The sequence below is a fragment of the Lithobates pipiens genome, unplaced genomic scaffold, assembly GCF_037356315.1.
Source record: "Lithobates pipiens isolate NorthernLeopardFrog02 unplaced genomic scaffold, aLitPip1_a1.2 Scaffold_16, whole genome shotgun sequence".
NCBI lineage: Eukaryota > Metazoa > Chordata > Amphibia > Anura > Ranidae > Lithobates > Lithobates pipiens.
In genome coordinates this window covers 376,707,592-376,727,260 of record NW_027507748.1, presented here as the reverse complement: position 1 = coordinate 376,727,260, position 19,669 = coordinate 376,707,592, and the positions used below count along the sequence as shown (strand labels likewise).

Genomic DNA, 19,669 nt, shown 5'->3' with positions numbered 1-19,669 from the left:
GCATCCACCCCATGTATTAAGAACAGGGGGCCGCTAAGCATCAGCGTGTTTTCCACCTGCACTGAGAGTTACGTACGCGTTTCATCACTACGTGATCTTTTCAGAAGGTGGAAGTCACGGTGCCTGCCCCAATCCTTTATACAGTCCCCGATCACTGAGATACCACCAATTTCCCTTTACATGGATAATTTAAAGTGATTGGAAAGTCTCTGTTTTTTTGTTAAAAATAATAAACATGCCATACTTACTTGCTCTGTGAAATGGTTTTGCACAGGGCAGCTCGAATCCTCCTCTTCTCGACTCCCTCTTCGGTGGTCCTAGCCCCTTCCTCCTGTTGCGTGCCCCCACAGCAAGCAGCTTGCAATGGGTGCACCTGAGCCGAGCCACAGCTCTCTGTGTCCATTCAGACATGGAACCGTGGCCCGATCCACCCCCTTTCTCTCCTCAATGGCTGACTGACTTCGATTGACAGCAGCGGGAGCCAATGGCACTGAATTGCTTTTTTTTTTTTTTTGAAAGCCCATGGCCTGTGAAACACACTTAATAACTTCACCCGTTGGCAAAAAAGTGCGAAAAAAAACCCTGCAACGGGTGTACACAAGCCCTCTAAAAAGAGGGCCTTGCCCTGATCCCCGTGAGGCTCCAGACGGGGACTGGGGTACTTTACACTTGGTCCATCTGGCCAAAACCAAATAGACCCCTTTCTCTGGAGGGTCTGCTGAAACAGACCCATCCAAGTACATGGTGGGGCTCCCCCGAAGGGAGACCCCATGAGAGAGAGCGAACCAAGCCATAAGGCCATGTCCACCCCCTCCCAAGACTTTCAGAGCAGGCCCGAGGACTTACAACCTACCAGTCACACGTGAAAAAAACATATACAAACATAAAAATACAAATGTAGGTTTAAATAAAAGAAGGTTGGGGGAGTAGGAAGTGGAGAGAAGAGTGAAAAGTCTGCATTTTGTAAAAGAATGACCAGGCCATCTGGCCAGGAATCAAGAATTCCTCCGGTCCCAACCAAAAGGCCCGGCCCAGGAGGCAGGTGGAAAAAAAAAGTGTGATTATGGTGCAGTGGCCGTGGTGCCATAAATCAAAGTAACCCTCACTCACAGTGATTGTACAGCACCCCTAGACTGCTACTCCAGGAGCACCTACACCATGGTCTTCTTTTCGGGCCTGACCCTCAGCCAGACCAGTGCAGCCCTCCGTCCCAGCCAGATAGAGAGCCCTAACAGGTTTTGTGTGGGAGAACAGCCGACAGCAAAGCAGCCTCCACCGGTACTAGCCTTTCCAGGCCCCCATCAACCAGGCAGATTTGCAAAGCATCACCCTGTGCACTCCAGGGTGATGCCAGCTTCTCCACCAGATGATGACAGGAACAGCGACAGCGCAGCAATCCTAGCCAGAAGGCCAGTCCTAGCCAGGAAAACCAAAGCCCTTCGGCCAGACCAAATGCAGCACCCACCCTCACCAGCAGCACCCTTCCAACCTACTTGGATATGACCATCTTCGGCCTCTATAGCCTAAAGCCCCATACACACTATCAGATTTTCTGCTGATTTTTGACTTCAGATTTACCAAAACCATGTAACATGAGGTCAAACTTTGGGAGTTTCAATTTGTATGCAATCAGGCAGGCCCTTGCACTACATGGTTTTGGTAAATCTGAAGACAAAAATCAGCAGAAAATCGGATAGTGTGTATGGGGCTTAAGAGACAGGCCATCCAGGTACAATTACACCATCAGATTTGGGAGTAGCACAGCACCTCCTCTGGCAACGGATAAGAAGGTTTTTTTTTTCCCCCCCAAGCAACTCAGATCGAGACAGCTCTTACATTTAAACGTTTCTCCACAAAACTTCAACATGAGCTACTATCTCATCATCATATGAGCTCAGAAATTTTACTCACTTACCCCTACCTGGGCTTAGAACTTCTAATTTTACTCTCCCTACACACTCACCCTAACCACTACTCTATCAACCTGCTTTCTCAAATGCCCATAAACAGCCTACCTTTTTCCTATCTATCACTAGAGGACTTATCAAATTCAAAAAACATCCATACCTTTGAACATAAATCTAAGGCATGACTTGAAACCCACCTCCCAAAGCAACTCTCACTTAATCATCCTCAATCTTAACCTTTTAACCCCCCTTCCCTAAAAAACAAAAACCCACATAGCCACATTCAAAACCAAACATACACTTTTATACATTCCTAACACTCTCCCTCCACTCATACTCTAATTCTAAAGCCGCGTACACACGTAGCCGTCTGTCCGACGTACTTAGTCTGGCGGACTTCCCGCCAGACTGTCCGTCGGACTTTCCGAACGGGCTACTTGCCCACACACGGTACTTTTTCAGCGGACTAATACGGCGTACTAAGTCCGCCGTACTATCCGCCCTACTTTTGAAATGAACGGACTCGCCCACACACACGGAGGAAAGTCTGCTCATTTCGAGCGCGTCTCCAGGTAGGCGGGGCCCGCGAAGGAGACGTCGCTGGCCCCGCCGCCTGGTATGGACTTTAAAGGGGAACCCCAACGCCGAAAAAAATCGGCGTGGGGGTCCCCCCCCAAGTCCACAACAGACCCTTGTCCGAGCACGCTACCCGGCCGGCCAGGAAAGGGGGGGCGAGCGAGCGCCCCCCCTCCTGAGCCGTACCAGGTCGCCGTACTTTTGAAATGAGCGGACTTTTCCCGCCCGGAGAAAAGTCCGCTCTTTTCAAGCGGGTCTGCAGGTAGGCGGGGCCCGCAAAGGAGACGTCGCTGGCCCCGCTGCCTGGTATGAACTTAAAGGGGAACCCCAACGCCAAAAAAAATTGGCGTGGGGGTCCCCCCCAAAGTCCACAACAGACCCTTATCCGAGCACGCTACCCGGCCGGCCAGGAAAGGGGGGCAAGCGAGCGCCCCCCCTCCAGAGCCGTACCAGGCCACGTGCCCTCAACATGGGGGGTGCCTTGGGGAAGGGGGGGCCGCGCAGCCCCCCCACCCCAAAGCACCTTGTCCCCATGTTGATGAGGACAAGGGCCTCTTCCCGACAACCCTGGCCGTTGGTTGTCGGGGTCTGCGGGCGGGGGGCTTATCGGAATCCGGGAGCCCCCTTTAATAAGGGGGCCCCCGGATACCGGCCCCCCACCCTATATGAATGAGTATGGGGTACAATGTACCCCTACCCATTCACCTGTAAAATAAAGTACAAAAAAAAACACAACACACAAGATAAAATAATTTATTGCACAGCTCCGGGGGTCTTCCGTCTTTGGGGGACTTCTTGCCGGACTCCTCTGCTATCTTCTTGTAGCTCTTTTACTAGCGGAGGAGCCCGGCATTCTTCCTCGTCGCAGCGGCCTCTTCTTCCGACTTCGGGGGTCTTGTCCCCCTCTTCGGTTCTTCTGCCGGGCCACCACGCCTTCTTATAGCTCTTTTACAGGCGGTGGCCCGGTCTTCTGTCGCCGCCGCCTTCCATTCTTCTTCTTCTCCAGGAGATGTTGACTCGACGATCTCTCCGGCCGCAGTGCCAGGGACGCGCTGCGCTGCCACTTATATAGGGACAAGGGGCGGTGTCACATGGGTTTATGTCACATGGGTTGGTCACATGGGTTAATGTCACATGGCGACAGTCCCAGCATCCTCCGGGACTGTGACATCGTAAGGGGGCGAGGTCACCATGTGACATAAACCCATGTGACACCGCCCCTTGTCCCTATATAAGTGGCAGCGCAGCGCGTCCCTGGCATTGCGGCCGGAGAGATCGTCAAGTCAACATCTCCTGGAGAAGAAGAAGAAGAAGAGGAAGAACGGAAGGTGGCGGCGGCGGTGGCGGCGACAGAAGACCGGGCCACCGCCTGTAAAAGAGCTATAAGAAGGCGTGGTGGCCCGGCAGAAGAACCGAAGAGGGGGACAAGACCCCCGAAGTCGGAAGAAGAGGCCGCGGCGACGAAGAAGAATGCCGGGCTCCTCCGCTAGTAAAAGAGCTACAAGAAGATAGCGGAGGAGTCCGGCGAGAAGATCCCCGAAGACGGAAGACCCTGGAGCTGTGCAATAAATTATTTTATCTTGTGTGTTGTGTTTTTTTTTATACTTTATTTTACAGGTGAATGGGTAGGGGTACATTGTACCCCATACTCATTCACATAGGGTGGGGGGGCGGTATCCTGGGGCCCCCTTATTAACCCGGATTCCGATAAGCCCCCCGCCCGCAGACCCCGACAACCAACGGCCAGGGTTGTCGGGAAGAGGCCCTTGTCTTCATCAACATGGGGACAAGGTGCTTTGGGGTGGGGGGGGGCGCGCGGCCCCCCCTTCCCCAAGGCACCCCCCATGTTGAGGGCACGTGGCCTGGTACGGCTCTGGAGGGGGGGGCGCTCGCTTGCCCCCCCTTTCCTGGCCGGCCGGGTAGCGTGCTCGGACAAGGGTCTGTTGTGGACTTGGGGGGGACCCCCACGCCAATTTTTTTCGGTGTTGGGGTTCCCCTTTAAGTTCATACCAGGCAGCGGGGCCAGCGACGTCTCCTTCGCGGGCCCCGCCTACCTGCAGACCCGTTCGAAAAGAGCGGACTTTTCTCCGGGCGGGAAAAGTCCGCTCATTTCAAAAGTACGTCGGACTGGCATACACACGGCCGGATAGTCCGCCGAAATGCGAGTCCGGCGGGAAGATTGGATTGCAACATGGCATTCTAAGTCCGCCGTACTTTCGGGTCAAAAAAGTATGCCGGAGGCTACACACGGGGGGATTGTCCGGTGGACTTGAGTTTGCCGGACTTTTCCGGCATAACTCTAACTCTGCCTTTCTTAAGCCCCCAATCCCCCTTTATTTGCTACCAACACCTTAAAGTGATTGTAAGGGTTCGTTTTTTTTCTTTTAAATAACAAAAATATCATACTTACCTCCAGTGTGCTACTTGTTTTGCACAGAGTGGCCCTGAACATCCTCTTCTGGAGTCCCCCAGGGGCTCTCTCGGCTCCTCCCCACATCAGATAACCCTCTAAGAGAAGCGCTCTCCCAAGGGGGTTACCCTGCGGGAGTGCTCCCGTGTCCAGCATTCGGTGTCCATAACGAACAAATGTATGACTCGGCCTCGCCGCCTGGGAGCCAATGGCTGCACTACTATCAATCTATCCAATTAAGAGCCAAAAACCCCGGGTAGAGAGACAGCGCATCCCCGCCAGGTCAAGTTCCAGGGCTCAGGTAAGTAAAATGGGGGGCTGAGGAGCCGGTCATTGCCAGCTGTTTTTTCACAAAGGTTTACAACCCCTTTAAGTCACTCATTGACGGACCCTGATTGTGTCTTGCCACTTCCGTTTTCTCAAAAGCTTCTTCCGCATGGTCCACCCCTCCTCCACGCATTCATCAGCCATCAACTCCATACTCTTCCTAACATATAGACCTCTAGCATCCTACAAAACCTCTTTGATGATACATGAAAATGTCCAGACCCTCCTTTGTCGCCATTGTCACCACCCTCCAACCCAAAAATCTATGCTTCCATACACATAACTTGAAGCCCATTCCACTTAAATCTCTGCCACACAACTTCAGCTACAGTATATTAGCCTGGAAATGAAAAACATTATACACCGTCTGCTCCTTCACCATCCATCTCTTAAGTATTACCTTATTCGTGCTTTCCTCACCCAGACTCTCCAGGCCAAACTCCTCATGGAAAGTCTTCAGCCTCAAATAGAAAACCGGAGTGATCAGGGATACAGGCTTGGATAAGATCCTCCCACACCACCCCCATTTTGAAAACAATCTTCCCACATGATAAATCATATTGTTTCCCGACCTAAATCCCCTTACCACAATCCTATGCTTATACAACCAATATTGCATTTTCACAAAAAGATCTACACTTGGAAATCCATACCCTCCTTTCTCCACTTCCTTCTGAACTACTAACCTGCAGACCCTCTCCATCTTGGAACCCCAAAAGAACCGGAAGAGAGTTGTTTGCAACTTCCTACTCCAGATCTTATTGGGTGGGAAAACTGTACTAAAAAAGAAAATTAACGGCAAAAACACAGCTTTAGCAACCAAAACTTTACCTGCTAAGGATAGTGTCCTTGTCTTCCAAAAGTCCGCTTTCTTCTGAATTTTGCTTACTGCTGCTTCAGCATTAACCTGACTATTAAGGTTCTTCCCGAATACAACACCCAAGATCTTGATAGTGTCAGTCTTGGGAATTACACCAGCTCCAATCTCTGAATTGCTACTCAAGTTGCACCTCTGACATTTCCCACAGTTCACTTTCAGTCCTGATACCCCAGAGTAAATCTGTAGTAGTAGGTTTACTCTATTGAACTCCACTTGCAAGTTCAATAGGAACACTAGGTCATCCATATATGCCAATGACTTCACCCATTGCCCATTCCCACCTGGCAGAAACACCCCTTCAAGGTCTTGTCCTTCTGCACTCGCCTAATGCCGCAAACACATGACCAGACTTTTCGGCGGACTAGGTCCGACAGACTTTCGGTGGAGGTCCGACGGACTTTCTGAACGAACGGACTTGGCCACACACGACCGGACTAAGTCCATTCAAAAGTCCATTCGTTTTGAACATGATGACGTAAACGGGACTAAACAAGGAAGTTCAATAGCCAGTAGTCAATAGCTGCCCTTGCTTCGTATCTGGTCTGTCGGACTAGCACACAGACGAACGGTTTTCCCAATTTTTAGTCCGTTGGACTTGAGTCCATCAGATAGATTTAAAACATGCTTTATTTCTAGGTCCATCAGACTTTTGGGGGAAAAAAGTCCACCGTAGCCCACACACGATTGAACTGTCCGACGGATTCCGGTCCGCCAGACCAAGTCTGCCGGAAAGTTCGATCCTGTGTACGCGGCATTAGGAGTGGCTCCACTGCACAAATAAAGAGGATTGACGACAGCGGGCACCCCTGCCTCACTCCTGAACTAATTTCCACCATGGGGCCCAAACTTTCATTAACCATGGAAGATCAAATCTCTGAGCAAAATGAGGCTATCTGACATCCTCCTACTCGGTATCGCACATGTCTGCCAGTCCCCAACCATTTGGTCCACCACCCTCCTCAAACGGTTCAACAGCAATTTAGCGAAGATCTTATAATCACAATTAAGGAGGGTGATCAGCCTCCAATTCTTCAAATCCTTTGGGTCACCTTTCTTAAAAATTAAAGTTATAATCCCCTCCTTCATGGACTTAGAAATGCAATTACCTGCAAAGCAAAACTTTATCACATCCAGGAGAGAAGCCTCCACTAATGTCCAAAATTTGACAAAAAATTCCACTGGCAGCCCATCACTACCCGGGGTCTTATTGGCTGCCATGGTTCTGACAGTACCCAAATGTTCCTATGCTGCCACCTCTCCTTCCAACTCTTCCACCTTCTCCCTACACACAGCCTTCTCTAAGATCTCACAATATTCCTTGATCTCATCCTCATGCGTTTCTTCCACACCCCTATACAAGTTCCTGAAAAGTCAATAATAGCCTCCCGCATCTCCTCTCCTTTAATTTCTCTTCCTTGTACCACAATAGATGAAAAACAACCCCTCAGATTGAGGGCTTTCTTGAAGAAGTACCGTGTATACTTTTCTCCCTCCTCCATCTCCCACACTTCAGCCCTGAAAATAATCTTCTTCCCCCTCCGTTTTAAATCATTATCCCTCTCCACTCTCACCTGCCTTATTTCTCCCTCCACCTCCATCCCCAAGGTTTTACACCTATGCAAAAAGGGACATCAACCTCATGTTTACATCCTTCCTTTCCTTGCCCTTCTGGATCCCAACCTTCTGAAACCATTCTGCAGTTTCTTTTTTTGCCCAATCCCACCACAAAAGAATATTACCAAAATCCCCCTGCTTACTGCCTAAACTTGACAAAAGTAAGAAAAGGCCTCGCACACTTCCCTATGTTCCAGCAGGGAGGTGTTAATCTTCCATACACCCCTCCCAAAGGCAGGTGCACCCTGAAAAGAAGATTTCCCAAACAACATTAGGTGATCCAAAAAAGAGACCTTAAAGGTGTTGCAACTACGTATTTGAACCTCCTGCCCCACAAAAATATAATCAATCCATGACTTACATAATGCACAGATGGAGAAGAAAGTAAAATCCCTTCCCACTCCACCCATCTCCTCTGCCACATCTTTAAGATTAAGATCAGAAATAATCTCATTAAGAACATTTGAAGACACGTCAAGTTTATTTTCACCCAACCCTTCTCTGGCCTTCAAAAATCGTATACAATTAAAATCTCCTAAAATGATACTTGGCATCCTTCCTGGCAAAAAAACTTTTAGGTCTCGCAATAGATCTCGTCTCTCTGCAGCATTGGCATGCCCATAAACGTTAACCAACTTAAAATGTATTCCACGGAAAAGCATGCTACAAATAAGGTCTCGCCCTGGCACTACCACCCCGGTTGAACAAATCTGGATTTCTTTATTCTTGCATAAGATACCAATACCTTCCTTTCAGGATGAGCATGCTGGTTCCCACACAGCCTCCCCTAAATGCCACTCCTCCTTTCCTGGGAATCCTTCCAGGCAACATTCTTAAAGGCAAATAATATCTGCCTCAAAGTTACGGATTTCTCCCAACACCACAGCCCTCCTCCATCTAGATCCTACGCTCCTAGTGTTGATGGTGCACACCGAAAGAGCCATCACAAAATAACAAAAAAAGAAAACCCCTGCCATACTAATCAATGTGGTTTGTTGTACCCACCTTCCACTCTTTCACTCACTCTCCAGGCAAACAGGCAAAGGGGTATAGACCAAATTCTGACCTTGCCTACTAGATCCCTCTGAGCCGGGAGTATCCCCAGGTCCAGGGTCCTCATCCAATCTAGCCTTCTTGTTACTATTTATCCCTTCTTGCTCACCAAAGTTCTTTACCATTCTCTGCCCACATGTTAGATCTTCTCCACTCTCCTCTACCTCCACCTCTTCCTCCACTTCCCCTTCTAGCTATCTGGATGACAAGTCCCCCAGCAGAGCAGACAGAGACATAGGGCTAGCATCTTCCCACCCTGATTGGCTCCCCTCACTCACCTGCTCCTCATCCACCCGCTGTGCAGGTACCTGATGAGCAGAGGTCCCGGTATCCATTTCTTCCAAGTTCTTACTCTCCTCCTTCACTTGTACGTCCTGTGTCTCCCCCCCAGAATCAGCTCCAGGAGTCAGCGCCACAGAAGGCCCACCCTCCATACTAGTCGAGGCATCCATCTCTTTCTCACTTGTTTTGTTGGTCTCCTTACTACCTTTGGCCTATTCAGCCCCCTCCTCCTAACTCTGAGTTCCTTGCTTTTCCTCCACTACCACTAATTTTGTTCCTGTCTTCTTCCACCTTGCCCGACTCAACGCATCTGCATAGGAAGACTCCTTTGCCTCTTTATATTCGTTACATTGTCGGGCAAAATGCCCCGCTTTCTTACAAATGTTGCATACGCGACTCACCTTACACTGGGATGCCTGATGTTCCTGGCTTCTACAATGCTTACACAAGCCCCTGATTGCATACAGAACTAGTATGACCGTAAGCGATACACCTGCGTCAAAATTTTGGCTTCCCAGATTAAAAGAGGAAGCCCTCTCACCTGCAAGAGAAAAGACAGCTGGTGGTCTCCTCACACCCCTATAGAATCAGGGTCTCATCGAAACCTTCCCAGGAAATGGTACTTCCCTGACCAAATATCAAAGTGATTATTTACTTTCTCACTTCCCCTCAAATCATCACAGTAAGAGGATAAAAAGGATCTTACCAGGTCCGCGTCTGCGAACGGATTATAAAGATGAACAGTGATGACCTTTTCCTCTTCCATGAATAACGGGATCATTTCGAACATTTTCACGAAGGGAACTTCCATCAAACTACTTCTCGTACACGGTCCAGGATGTGCCCAGAGAATCAAAAGTGACATTGTAAATCCGCTGAGCAGGGAAATCCTGAAGATACACAATCTGCCCCACCTGTACTTTCAAAACATCCTTCAACAAATGCACCATCACGGTTCCCAAATTGTCCTGGTTGAGCCAGAAAGGGCATGGTGTCCCGGAGTCCATACCCCGACATCTTCAAAAAAGTCAAGACGAGACTAGTCTAGACCCGATCCTGACTCGCAAACCTCCAGCAGCACCTTGTCCAATAGCAGCAGTGGGTACACCTGTAGGAAACACCCCCAGGCTGAGCAAGGTTGGTGCCTTCAGAAACCTCTTGGTAAGATTCTAGATCTTTGCCAAAAAGGCCAAGAAGTGATGGCTCCGAACTGCTGTTTCAGCCAATGAGGAGGAAAGTCCCGGGCAGCTGAGACACTCCTGCAACATTGCTGGATCTAGATGGCCCTCAGGTAAGTATCAGGGGGGCTGAGGGGGCTGCTGCACACAGAAGGCTTTTTATCATAATGTATAGAATGCATTAGGATAAAAAAAGCTTCATCCTTTACAATCACTTTAATGTACATATCATATGGCAACCCTGGAGTCCCTCCACTCATCCACTTAATAGGAAGATGGTGCTGTGATCCCCAAATGTAAATAAAATGAAATAAACTATGCAGGCATTGCCCTGAGCCACCTCATGATGCTGTCTCACTTTATAGTGGCCATCTAGTGGCTAAGAAGCATATTAGTTATACAATAGTTATCAATGGGCAGTGTTTACCAGTAGCATCCTGTGCTTTGGTTTGCTGCAGTAAAGGTATGAGTTTAGGGGGACTAGCTGAGAAACTATGCAATTAAAGTTAAAATTAAATTAAATAAAAAACCCTGTGGGGTGATATTCCAAAATGAATGGGTGACTTTTTGGTCCTAACAATCTATATATGTTACCATGAAATAATATGCTGTGTGCAATATATCCACATGAGCCTTAAATACTGTCCATGGCTAGGTCCTAAAAACTAAGTTATATCCTCCTATGTGGAGTCTAGTGTAACCCAAGTGTAAAAGCTATGCCATAACTGCTGGGTTGCCGTATAATCTGTACAGTATACTAATAGTTTGATATGAAGCAGTTTCTATCTATATCAATATTTATAACCTGGGGGCTCATAGTACATAACTCTTATATGCAGAGTTTTTCATTTTGTGACACTACTTTGTGCATGTCAGTGCCCCTCCAGTTTCTCTCTGTTTTATCTATGCCACAAAATGTAAGCAAGCTGGGGTCTCTGTTATGGTATAGCCTGAAGTGGTTTTAAAGGCTGTGTTCCTTAAAGTGGAGTTCCACCCAAAAGTGTAACTTCCGCTTTAAGGAATCCTGACCCCCGCCCCCCCCCCCCCCCACCTATGCCACATTTGCCATGCCTTTTTTGTGGGGGGATACCTAGTTTTGACAGGTACCCAGCTCTCACTTTCACTCCCCTCCCAGCAATCGTCTGGGACACGTCTCTGTTCCCAGAAGATTGCCTGACCTTTCAGGATGCACAGTGTGACTCACGCATGCGCAATGCACATCCGGCTGTGAAGCCGCAAGCTGACACAGCCGGGTGCAGAGGAGAGGAGGGGGAGAGGAATGAGGCTTCGAGTTGCTGCATTGCTGGACCATGGGACAGGTGAGTGGTTGTTTATTAAAAGCAGCTACACATTTTGTCGCTGCTGACTTTTAATAAACACAGAAACGGCTGGAACTCCGCTTTAAATTGGTTGTAAACCGCTGGATGTTTTTTGTTTTTTTTTATTTACCCTGCAGTGTAATGTTATAATGTGCACATTATGTTAAAGTAATGTAGCAATGACCCCCGAAGGAGCTGCTGGTTTTATTGGGCTTACCGTTACCTTCTTTACCTTGTCTCCGTCTAGGGTTTCCCGTGGTAGATGGCCCAAAGAAATGCAGAAACTGACACTGGATCTTCTTTTGGGTTATTTATTTAGAAGATTAATGAAGGGTAGAGGGTTAGGAGAAAGTTCAGGTACTTTTGGAACTGCAAAAATAGAAAGTCTCTTACAGAAGAAATCCAGAGATTAACCGTTTCACAGCTGGATTCTCGCAACCTCCGGATAGACCTCCTCTCAATAGGCCTAGCCGCCAGAAGGGTGTTAGGTAAAGTGAAGTCTCTGCTACAGACTTGGATATGAATTACTTGAGCGTAACCAAGGGTCATGGACAAATTTAGAGAACTATCATACGGTACCAGTATCTCTCAGCCGGTCCGGCGATACCGTAAGATTGTAAGTCCATGAAGTGTCCTTCAACTGAGCCTCCAGAAACCAGCCTCGTGCATAGCTTCCTCCTGAAGAGCCTCTCATTAGTTGAGACCGCACCGGACCACCTTTGATTCCTCAGGCCTCTACATCCATTCAGGCCTGTCCCTGCAGTTACTTCGCCTCCGGCTATCCAGCCCCGAGACTCGGAATTGCATGGATCCACATCCCAGGCCAGGAGGGCCATGGGGGGCTGTACAGGAGGACCAGGACCAAGCAGACAGAAAATATCTTCTGGGCCGGAAACCCTGAAGCAGGTGATCTCAGTACCTTAAATACCACCTCCCAGAGTGCACAGCAGGAGAACACTCCCACTGGGCTGGTTCCGAGAAAAAAACGTGGCACTCAATACACCCAACTAGACTGCGTTCTACCACTTGCTGGTGGTGACAGCGACACCTGCAGCCAAGGAGAACTCAGTGCAATCCAGCCAGACTGGTACTGAAACCATAATTTAGCAAAATTAGCCCTAAAACCCAACTTTAGTTTCAGGAATATTAACCACTTGCCGACCGCCTCACGCCGATGTACGTCATCAGAATGGCACGGGCAGGCATAAGCACATATATGTACGTCCTTTGCCTCCCGCGGGTCGGGGGCCCGATCGGGCCCCCGCCCGGTGCCTGCGGCGGTCGGTTTTCGTTCGGGAGCGATCCCGGACGAGGGGACGGCCATTCATTCATGGCCACCCCCTCGCGATCGCTCCCGACGAATGGAAATCCCCGGTGACATCACTTCCTCTCCTGTAATGTAAACACAGGAGAGGAAGTGATGTATTCTCTCCTCCGTGTCGGTATTTTTCGTTCCGACACGGAGGAGAGCGGATCAGTGAGTTGCACCAACACATCCCACACACAGTAGAACATGCCAGGCACACTCACACCCCCCCTTTACCCCCCGATCACCCCCCCAATTACCCCTGCCCCCCAGTCACAGTGACACCAATGTCATTTTTTTTTTTTTTTTTTTTTTTTTGCATTGGTGTCATTTGTGACTGTAATAACTGTTAGGGCAGTTAGAGTTAGCCCCCTTTAGTTCTAATGTACCCCCCTAACCCCCCCAATAAAGGTTTAACCCCGTGATCACCCCCCGTCGCCAGTGTCACTAAGGCTGGGTTCACATTGCAGCGGTTTATGAGAACGAATGTGATTCGCACCGCACTGCAGTGCAAATCACATCCGATCTCTGTGCGATTCGAGTTCAGCCATTCGCCGCACCCGCCGCACCCGCCACACCCGCCGCACCCGCCGCAAATTCGCACGGGACCCTTTTTTTGGCCCGCAGCAGAATCGGATCGCATGGGTGTTCACACCATGCGATCCGAGTTTGCAGATCGCACTGCGATATGCGAACTGATCTGGGGGTGTCAGTAACATTTCACTGACACTCCCAGCAGTTCGCATAGGGCAGTGTGAACTGCCGCCGGGAGGCATGCGATGCGGGAACCCGCCGCGGATTCGCGGCGTTTCCGCATCGCTCCAGTGTGAACCCAGCCTAATAAGCGATCATTTTTCTGATCGCCGTATTAGTGTCACAGGTGACGCTAGTTAGGCAGGTAGGTATTTAGGTTCGCCGCAGCTTTTTATAGCGCTAGGGACCCCCATATACTACCGCATAAAGCCCCCTGATTGCCCCCTAGTTAACCCTTTCACCAGTGATCACCATATAACTGTTACAGGTGACGCTGGTTGGTTAGTTATTTTTTTATAGTTTCAGGGCACCCGCCATTTATTACCTAATAAAGGTTTAACCCCCTGATCACCCGGCAGGTGTCATTTGTGACTAATAACTGTTAGGGCAGTTAGGGTTAGCCCCCTTTAGTTCTAAGGTACCCCCCTAACCCCCCCAATAAAGGTTTAACCCCGTGATCACCCCCCGTCGCCAGTGTCACTAAGGCTGGGTTCACATTGCAGCGGTTTATGAGAACGGATGTGATTCGCACCGCACTGCAGTGCAAATCACATCCGATCTCTGTGCGATTCGAGTTCAGCTATACAGATAGTATGGCTGAATTCGTGTCGCACCCGCCGCAAACTCGCACGGGACCCTTTTTTTGGTCCGCAGCAGAATCGGATCGCATGGGTGTTCACACCATGCGATCCAAGTTTGCAGATCGCACTGCGATATGCGAACTGATCTGGGGGTGTCATTAACATTTCACTGACACTCCCAGCAGTTCGCATAGGGCAGTGTGAACTGCCGCCGGGAGGCATGCGATGCGGGAACCCGCCGCGCATTCGTGGCGTTCCCGCATCGCTCCAGTGTGAACCCAGCCTAATAAGCGATCGTTTTTCTGATCGCTGTATTAGTGTCACAGGTGACGCTAGTTAGGCAGGTAGGTATTTAGGTTCGCCGCAGCTTTTTATAGCGCCAGGGACCCCCATATACTACCGCATAAAGCCCCCTGATTGCCCCCTAGTTAACCCTTTCACCAGTGATCACCATATAACTGTTACAGGTGACGCTGGTTGGTTAGTTATTTTTTTATAGTTTCAGGGCACCCGCCATTTATTACCTAGTCTCACTAGTGTACCCCTAAATTTAGGGGTGTCTACTTTCTAAAATGGGGTCATTTGGGGGGGGGGGGGTTTGTGCCATCTTGGCATTTTATGGCCTTCAAAACTGTAACGCCCTTAGAAAGCCTGAAGGCGGTGCTTGGTTTTTGGGGCCCCGTACGCGGCTAGGCTCCCAAAAAGTCCCACATATGTGGTATCCCCGTACTCAGGAGAAGCAGCAGAATTTATTTTGGGGTGTCATTTCACATATGCCCATGGCATGCGTGAGCAATATATCATTTAGTGACAACTTTGTGAAAAAAAAAAAAAGTTTGTAATTTTCCCGCAACTTGTGGCAAAATATAAAATATTCCATGGACTCAACATGCCTCTCAGCAAATAGCTTGGGGTGTCTACTTTCTAAAATGGGGTCATTTGTGGGGGTTTTGTGCCATCTTGGCATTTTATGGCCTTCAAAACTGTAATAGGTAGTGAGAAGTGAACTCAAAAAATTACGCCCTTAGAAAGCCTGAAGGCGGTGCTTGGTTTTCGGGGCCCCGTACGCGGCTAGGCTCCCAAAAAGTCCCACATATGTGGTATCCCCGTACTCAGGAGAAGCAGCAGAATTTATTTTGGGGTGTCATTTCACATATGCCCATGGCATGCATGAGCAATATATCATTTAGTGACAACTTTGTGAAAAAAAAAAAAAAAAAAAAAAAGTTTGTAATTTTCCCGCAACTTGTGGCAAAATATAAAATATTCCATGGACTCAACATGCCTCTCAGCAAATAGCTTGGGGTGTCTACTTTATAAAATGGGGTCATTTGTGGGGGTTTTGTGCCATCTTGGCATTTTATGGCCTTCAAAACTGTAATAGGTAGTGAGGCGTGAAATCAAAAATTGACGCCCTTAGAAAGCCTGAAGGCGGTGCTTGGTTTTCGGGGCCCTGTACGCGGCTAGGCTCCCAAAAAGTCCCACATATGTGGTATCCCCGTACTCAGGAGAAGCAGCAGAATTTATTTTGGGGTGTCATTTCACATACGCCCATAGCATGTGTGAGCAATATATCATTTAGTGACAACTTTGTGTAAAAAAAAAAAAAAAATTTTTTTTTTGTCATTATTCAATCGCTTGAGGCAAAAAAATAAAATATTCAATGGGCTCAACATGCCTCTTATCAATTTCCTTAGGGGGTCTACTTTCCAAAATGGGGTCATTTAGGGGGGTTTTGTACTGCCCTGTCATTTTAGCACCTCAAGAAATGAGATAGGCAGTCGTAAACTAAAAGCTGCGTAAATTCCAGAAAACGTACCTTAGTTTGTAGATGTGACAACTTTTGCGCAAACCAATAAATATACAATTATTGACTTTTTTTTTACCAAAGACATGTGGCTGAATACATTTTGTCCTAAATGTATGACTAAAATTGAGTTTATTGGATTTTTCTAATAACAAAAAGTAGAAAATATCATTTTTTTTCAAAATTTGCGGTCTTTTTACGTTTATATCGCAAAAAATAAAAATCGCAGAGGCAATCAAATACCATCAAAAGAAAGCTCTATTTGTGGGAAGAAAAGGACGCAAATTTTGTTTGGGTACAACATTGCATGACCGCGCAATTACCAGTTAAAGCAGCGCAGTGCCAAAGTGTAAAAAGACCTCTGGTCATTTACCAGCAAAATGGTCCGGTCTGAAAGTGGTTAAGTTAAAAACATATAGCGCATGCTCGTCAGGAGCTGGCGCTACAGTAACTTACCTTAAAACAAAGGCGCTTCCATCTTCACCTGATCGCGACATACTTCATTTGAAGTACCATGATTTTAAAGTAGTGCTACTTCAGGTGCTGCTTGGAAGACATGCAAAAATCTAAATCATGATTTATAGCATAATGTAATATGGTTCTGGAATTATTCACTAAGCCCCTGGTCACACTGGTGCGACTTTTATGACAGTTTCAAATCGCTTGACAGCATTTTGTCAATCGATTTGAAAAAAAAAATATATATAATATATATATATATATATATATATATATATATATATATATATATATATATATATAATTTTTTTTTTTTTTTTTCTAGTACTTAAAATATTTTTACATCTGCCACTGATAACTAATTCTATTTGATCTGACAGCAGTTCTGATCCTTACATCCCTGTTTTTACATACAATTTTGTTGAAGGTATAGATCATTTGTCTATTCCGATTTATATAGGTTTATAGCTCATCTAGAAACAACGTTTTTTATTTTTGAAAAAAATATATATACTTTATTTTTATCTAAAAACAAAGATTTTATCTGAGTACATTCTACCTTGTACTTCTATGCAGCTCATAAACAATCCAGTCTAATCATGAAACACAGTACATAACATTAGTCACACACAGCAATCAGACAATGTAGGAAACCCGTCCTACCCTCTACTTATCTGCTATGTAGCGCATTCCACTGGTTTAGACACAGCCTGCCGCGCCATATACGTGGACTATCTGATTGGTTGGTGGGAGTGGTATATGTAAATCACGCTTGCAGTGCTGGGTACATGCTGAATTGTCATGTTGTATTTATTCTTTCCTAATATAAGGAGCTTTTCGTACAAAAATAAATATTAAAGTTCTTATGACATATGTGTCTTATAAAGCACATTGAGTATAACATATAAATGGCCGTTATGGTGCATAACAAAATTTCTCTCCATAATGTGAACAATCAGTTGCTATGGGTTGGTCGTAGTTGATGAGATTTGTTAGTTAAGACTATACTTTCAGGGATCATTTCTATAGTTTTTGACTGTCGAAATGTGCTCTAAAGTGTACAAACTCACCAACCACGATGAGGAGCTGTGGTAGTTTCTCCTGAGCGCGATGTGAGTTAGTAATGCTGTTTGATGGCAGCTGTTACTGACTGTAGATGACCGCACCTCTCTTCTTTCAAGGAGAGTAGGAGGGAGACACTACAAGCTGAGTGGTTTGATAATACTGTAAAAGATAGAATTATGATTACTGAGCAGCAAGCTTAGGTCTCTAATCAAACGTAATTTCTACATGCAATTTTCTAATTATTCCTAAGCGAAAATCAGTAACATTTTGCTCCAAAATTTCTGTAGTTTGTTGCCCCCATAACTTAATTCTTATCTCTATCAGTACGCTCCTGTAAGTTGAAGAACATTCGGCAAAATGTTTTTTTTTTTTTTTTTTTCTTCCTTACTGTTTTCACTTGTTGCCAGGGTGTCTACTGAATGCTGCCTCCTTCGATGTCTCTGCTCCTGGGAGAAATAATTCCCAGGAGTCAGTGGGCATCGCTGCAGGATTGCATTGCCATAACAGGGCGGGCACTTCCTCTGTCGCCGCCCATTGCAATGGCAACAAGATACCATTCCTGCGCTAGAATGCACAAGATCATCAGGAGGTGAATGCTGGGTAGCCAGCATCACCTTATCCTAGAACCGAGTCCTAGTGGGCTTCACATGCACACAATAAAAGGTAAGTAAATTAAAAAAAAAGATGTACCTAACCACATCAATACTGGGCACTTTTGCCTCCTTCCTTCCCAATTTTCAGCTTTCAGTGGTCTCGCATTTTCAATGACAATTGCGCGGTCATGCTACACTGTACCCAAATAAAATTTTTATAATTTTGTTCCCACAAATGGAACTTTCTTTTGGTGGTGTTTATTTTGCAATATAAGCGAAAAAAAGAGAGGAAATTTGGAACAAAAAAAACAATATTTTCTTTATTCTATTTTAAAAGAAATCCACTCAAATCAAATTTTCATCAATTTAAGCCAAAATGTATTCTGCTACATATCTTTGGTAAAAAAAAATATCCTGTTAAGTCTATAATAATTGGTTCGTGTGATCACGGACATATGTACGCAAATGATCATGTACAGATGTGCACAGGTGATCATGGACATATGTGTGCAGAAAATCATTGGGACATATGTGGGGACATGTATTTTGGGGTCATGGGTTTTACACTGTGTTACTATGTTGGTGATCAGTGTGTAAAAAGCTGTAAAAAAAACCAGCTCATACACACTGATCAGCAGCCAGCTGCAGCGATACACTCTCTTCTCACCAACTACTAATGTGTGAGGAGAGAAGAGCCGATCGCCTAGCAGCCAGCAATCTCTGTTTACATCACATGACGGCCGTGTCCAATCACAGCCGTCATGTGATGTAAACAGAGATTGCGGGCTGCTAGGCGATCGGCTCTTCTCTCCTCACACATTAGTAGTTGGTGAAGAGAAGAGAGGCCAATAGCTCTCCTGCCGATCTGAGATGCGCCGTGTCCGGGTGACACGAGTGCATCGGGATCGCATCGCTGCATGGGCCCACGTGCGTGATCCCCCTCCTTCTGAGGGATGTTCCCTCCATGCAGTTTCGCTCTCCACCAGCTTTGAGACATACAATAAAAAGCAGCTAGACTGAAAATCAGTTTACTGAATCATATCGGACAGCGATTGGTTGCCAAAGGTTACAGTGTATCATTACCACTCACTGTCTGGTTGCTAGAGGTTACAGCACATGATCTCTGCTTGTTGATTGGTTGCTAGGGATTACTGTACATCAATACTGATCACTGATTGGTTGCTATAGGTTACTGCACATCATATACATTAATTTGGGTTATTTTTTTTACCAAAGATATGTAGCAGTATAAATTTTGGCCAAAATGTATGAAGAAAAATTACTAATTAGCAAAATTTTATGACAGAAACAAAGAGTGGCATTTTTTTCCCAAAATTTACAGACTTTTTTTATTTATAGCACAAAAAATAAAAAACCCACTAGTGATTAAATACCACGAAAAGAAAGCTCTATTTGTGGGGAAAAAATTATGCATATGGGTACAGTGTTGCATGAGTAATTGTCATTCAAACTGTGAGAGCACTGAAAGCTGAAAATTGGTCTGGGCAGGAAGGGGGTGTAAGTGCACTGTATTGAGGTGGTTAAAGTGTTTGTTAACC

At 46.7% G+C, this 19,669-nt stretch overlaps 1 protein-coding gene and 1 non-coding gene across 4 annotated transcripts in view; both read left to right on the top strand.

The window, feature by feature from the left end:
- The window catches only part of LOC143982987 (transmembrane protease serine 11D-like), a 191,177-nt gene that overhangs the window by 159,538 nt on the left and 11,970 nt on the right, over window positions 1–19,669 (top strand). The gene's annotated exons all lie outside the window — the stretch shown is intronic.
- Window positions 17,451–17,667, top strand: LOC143986416 (small nucleolar RNA U3). The gene has a single exon (XR_013276511.1). It is a non-coding gene; the product is annotated as a small nucleolar RNA U3 (small nucleolar RNA).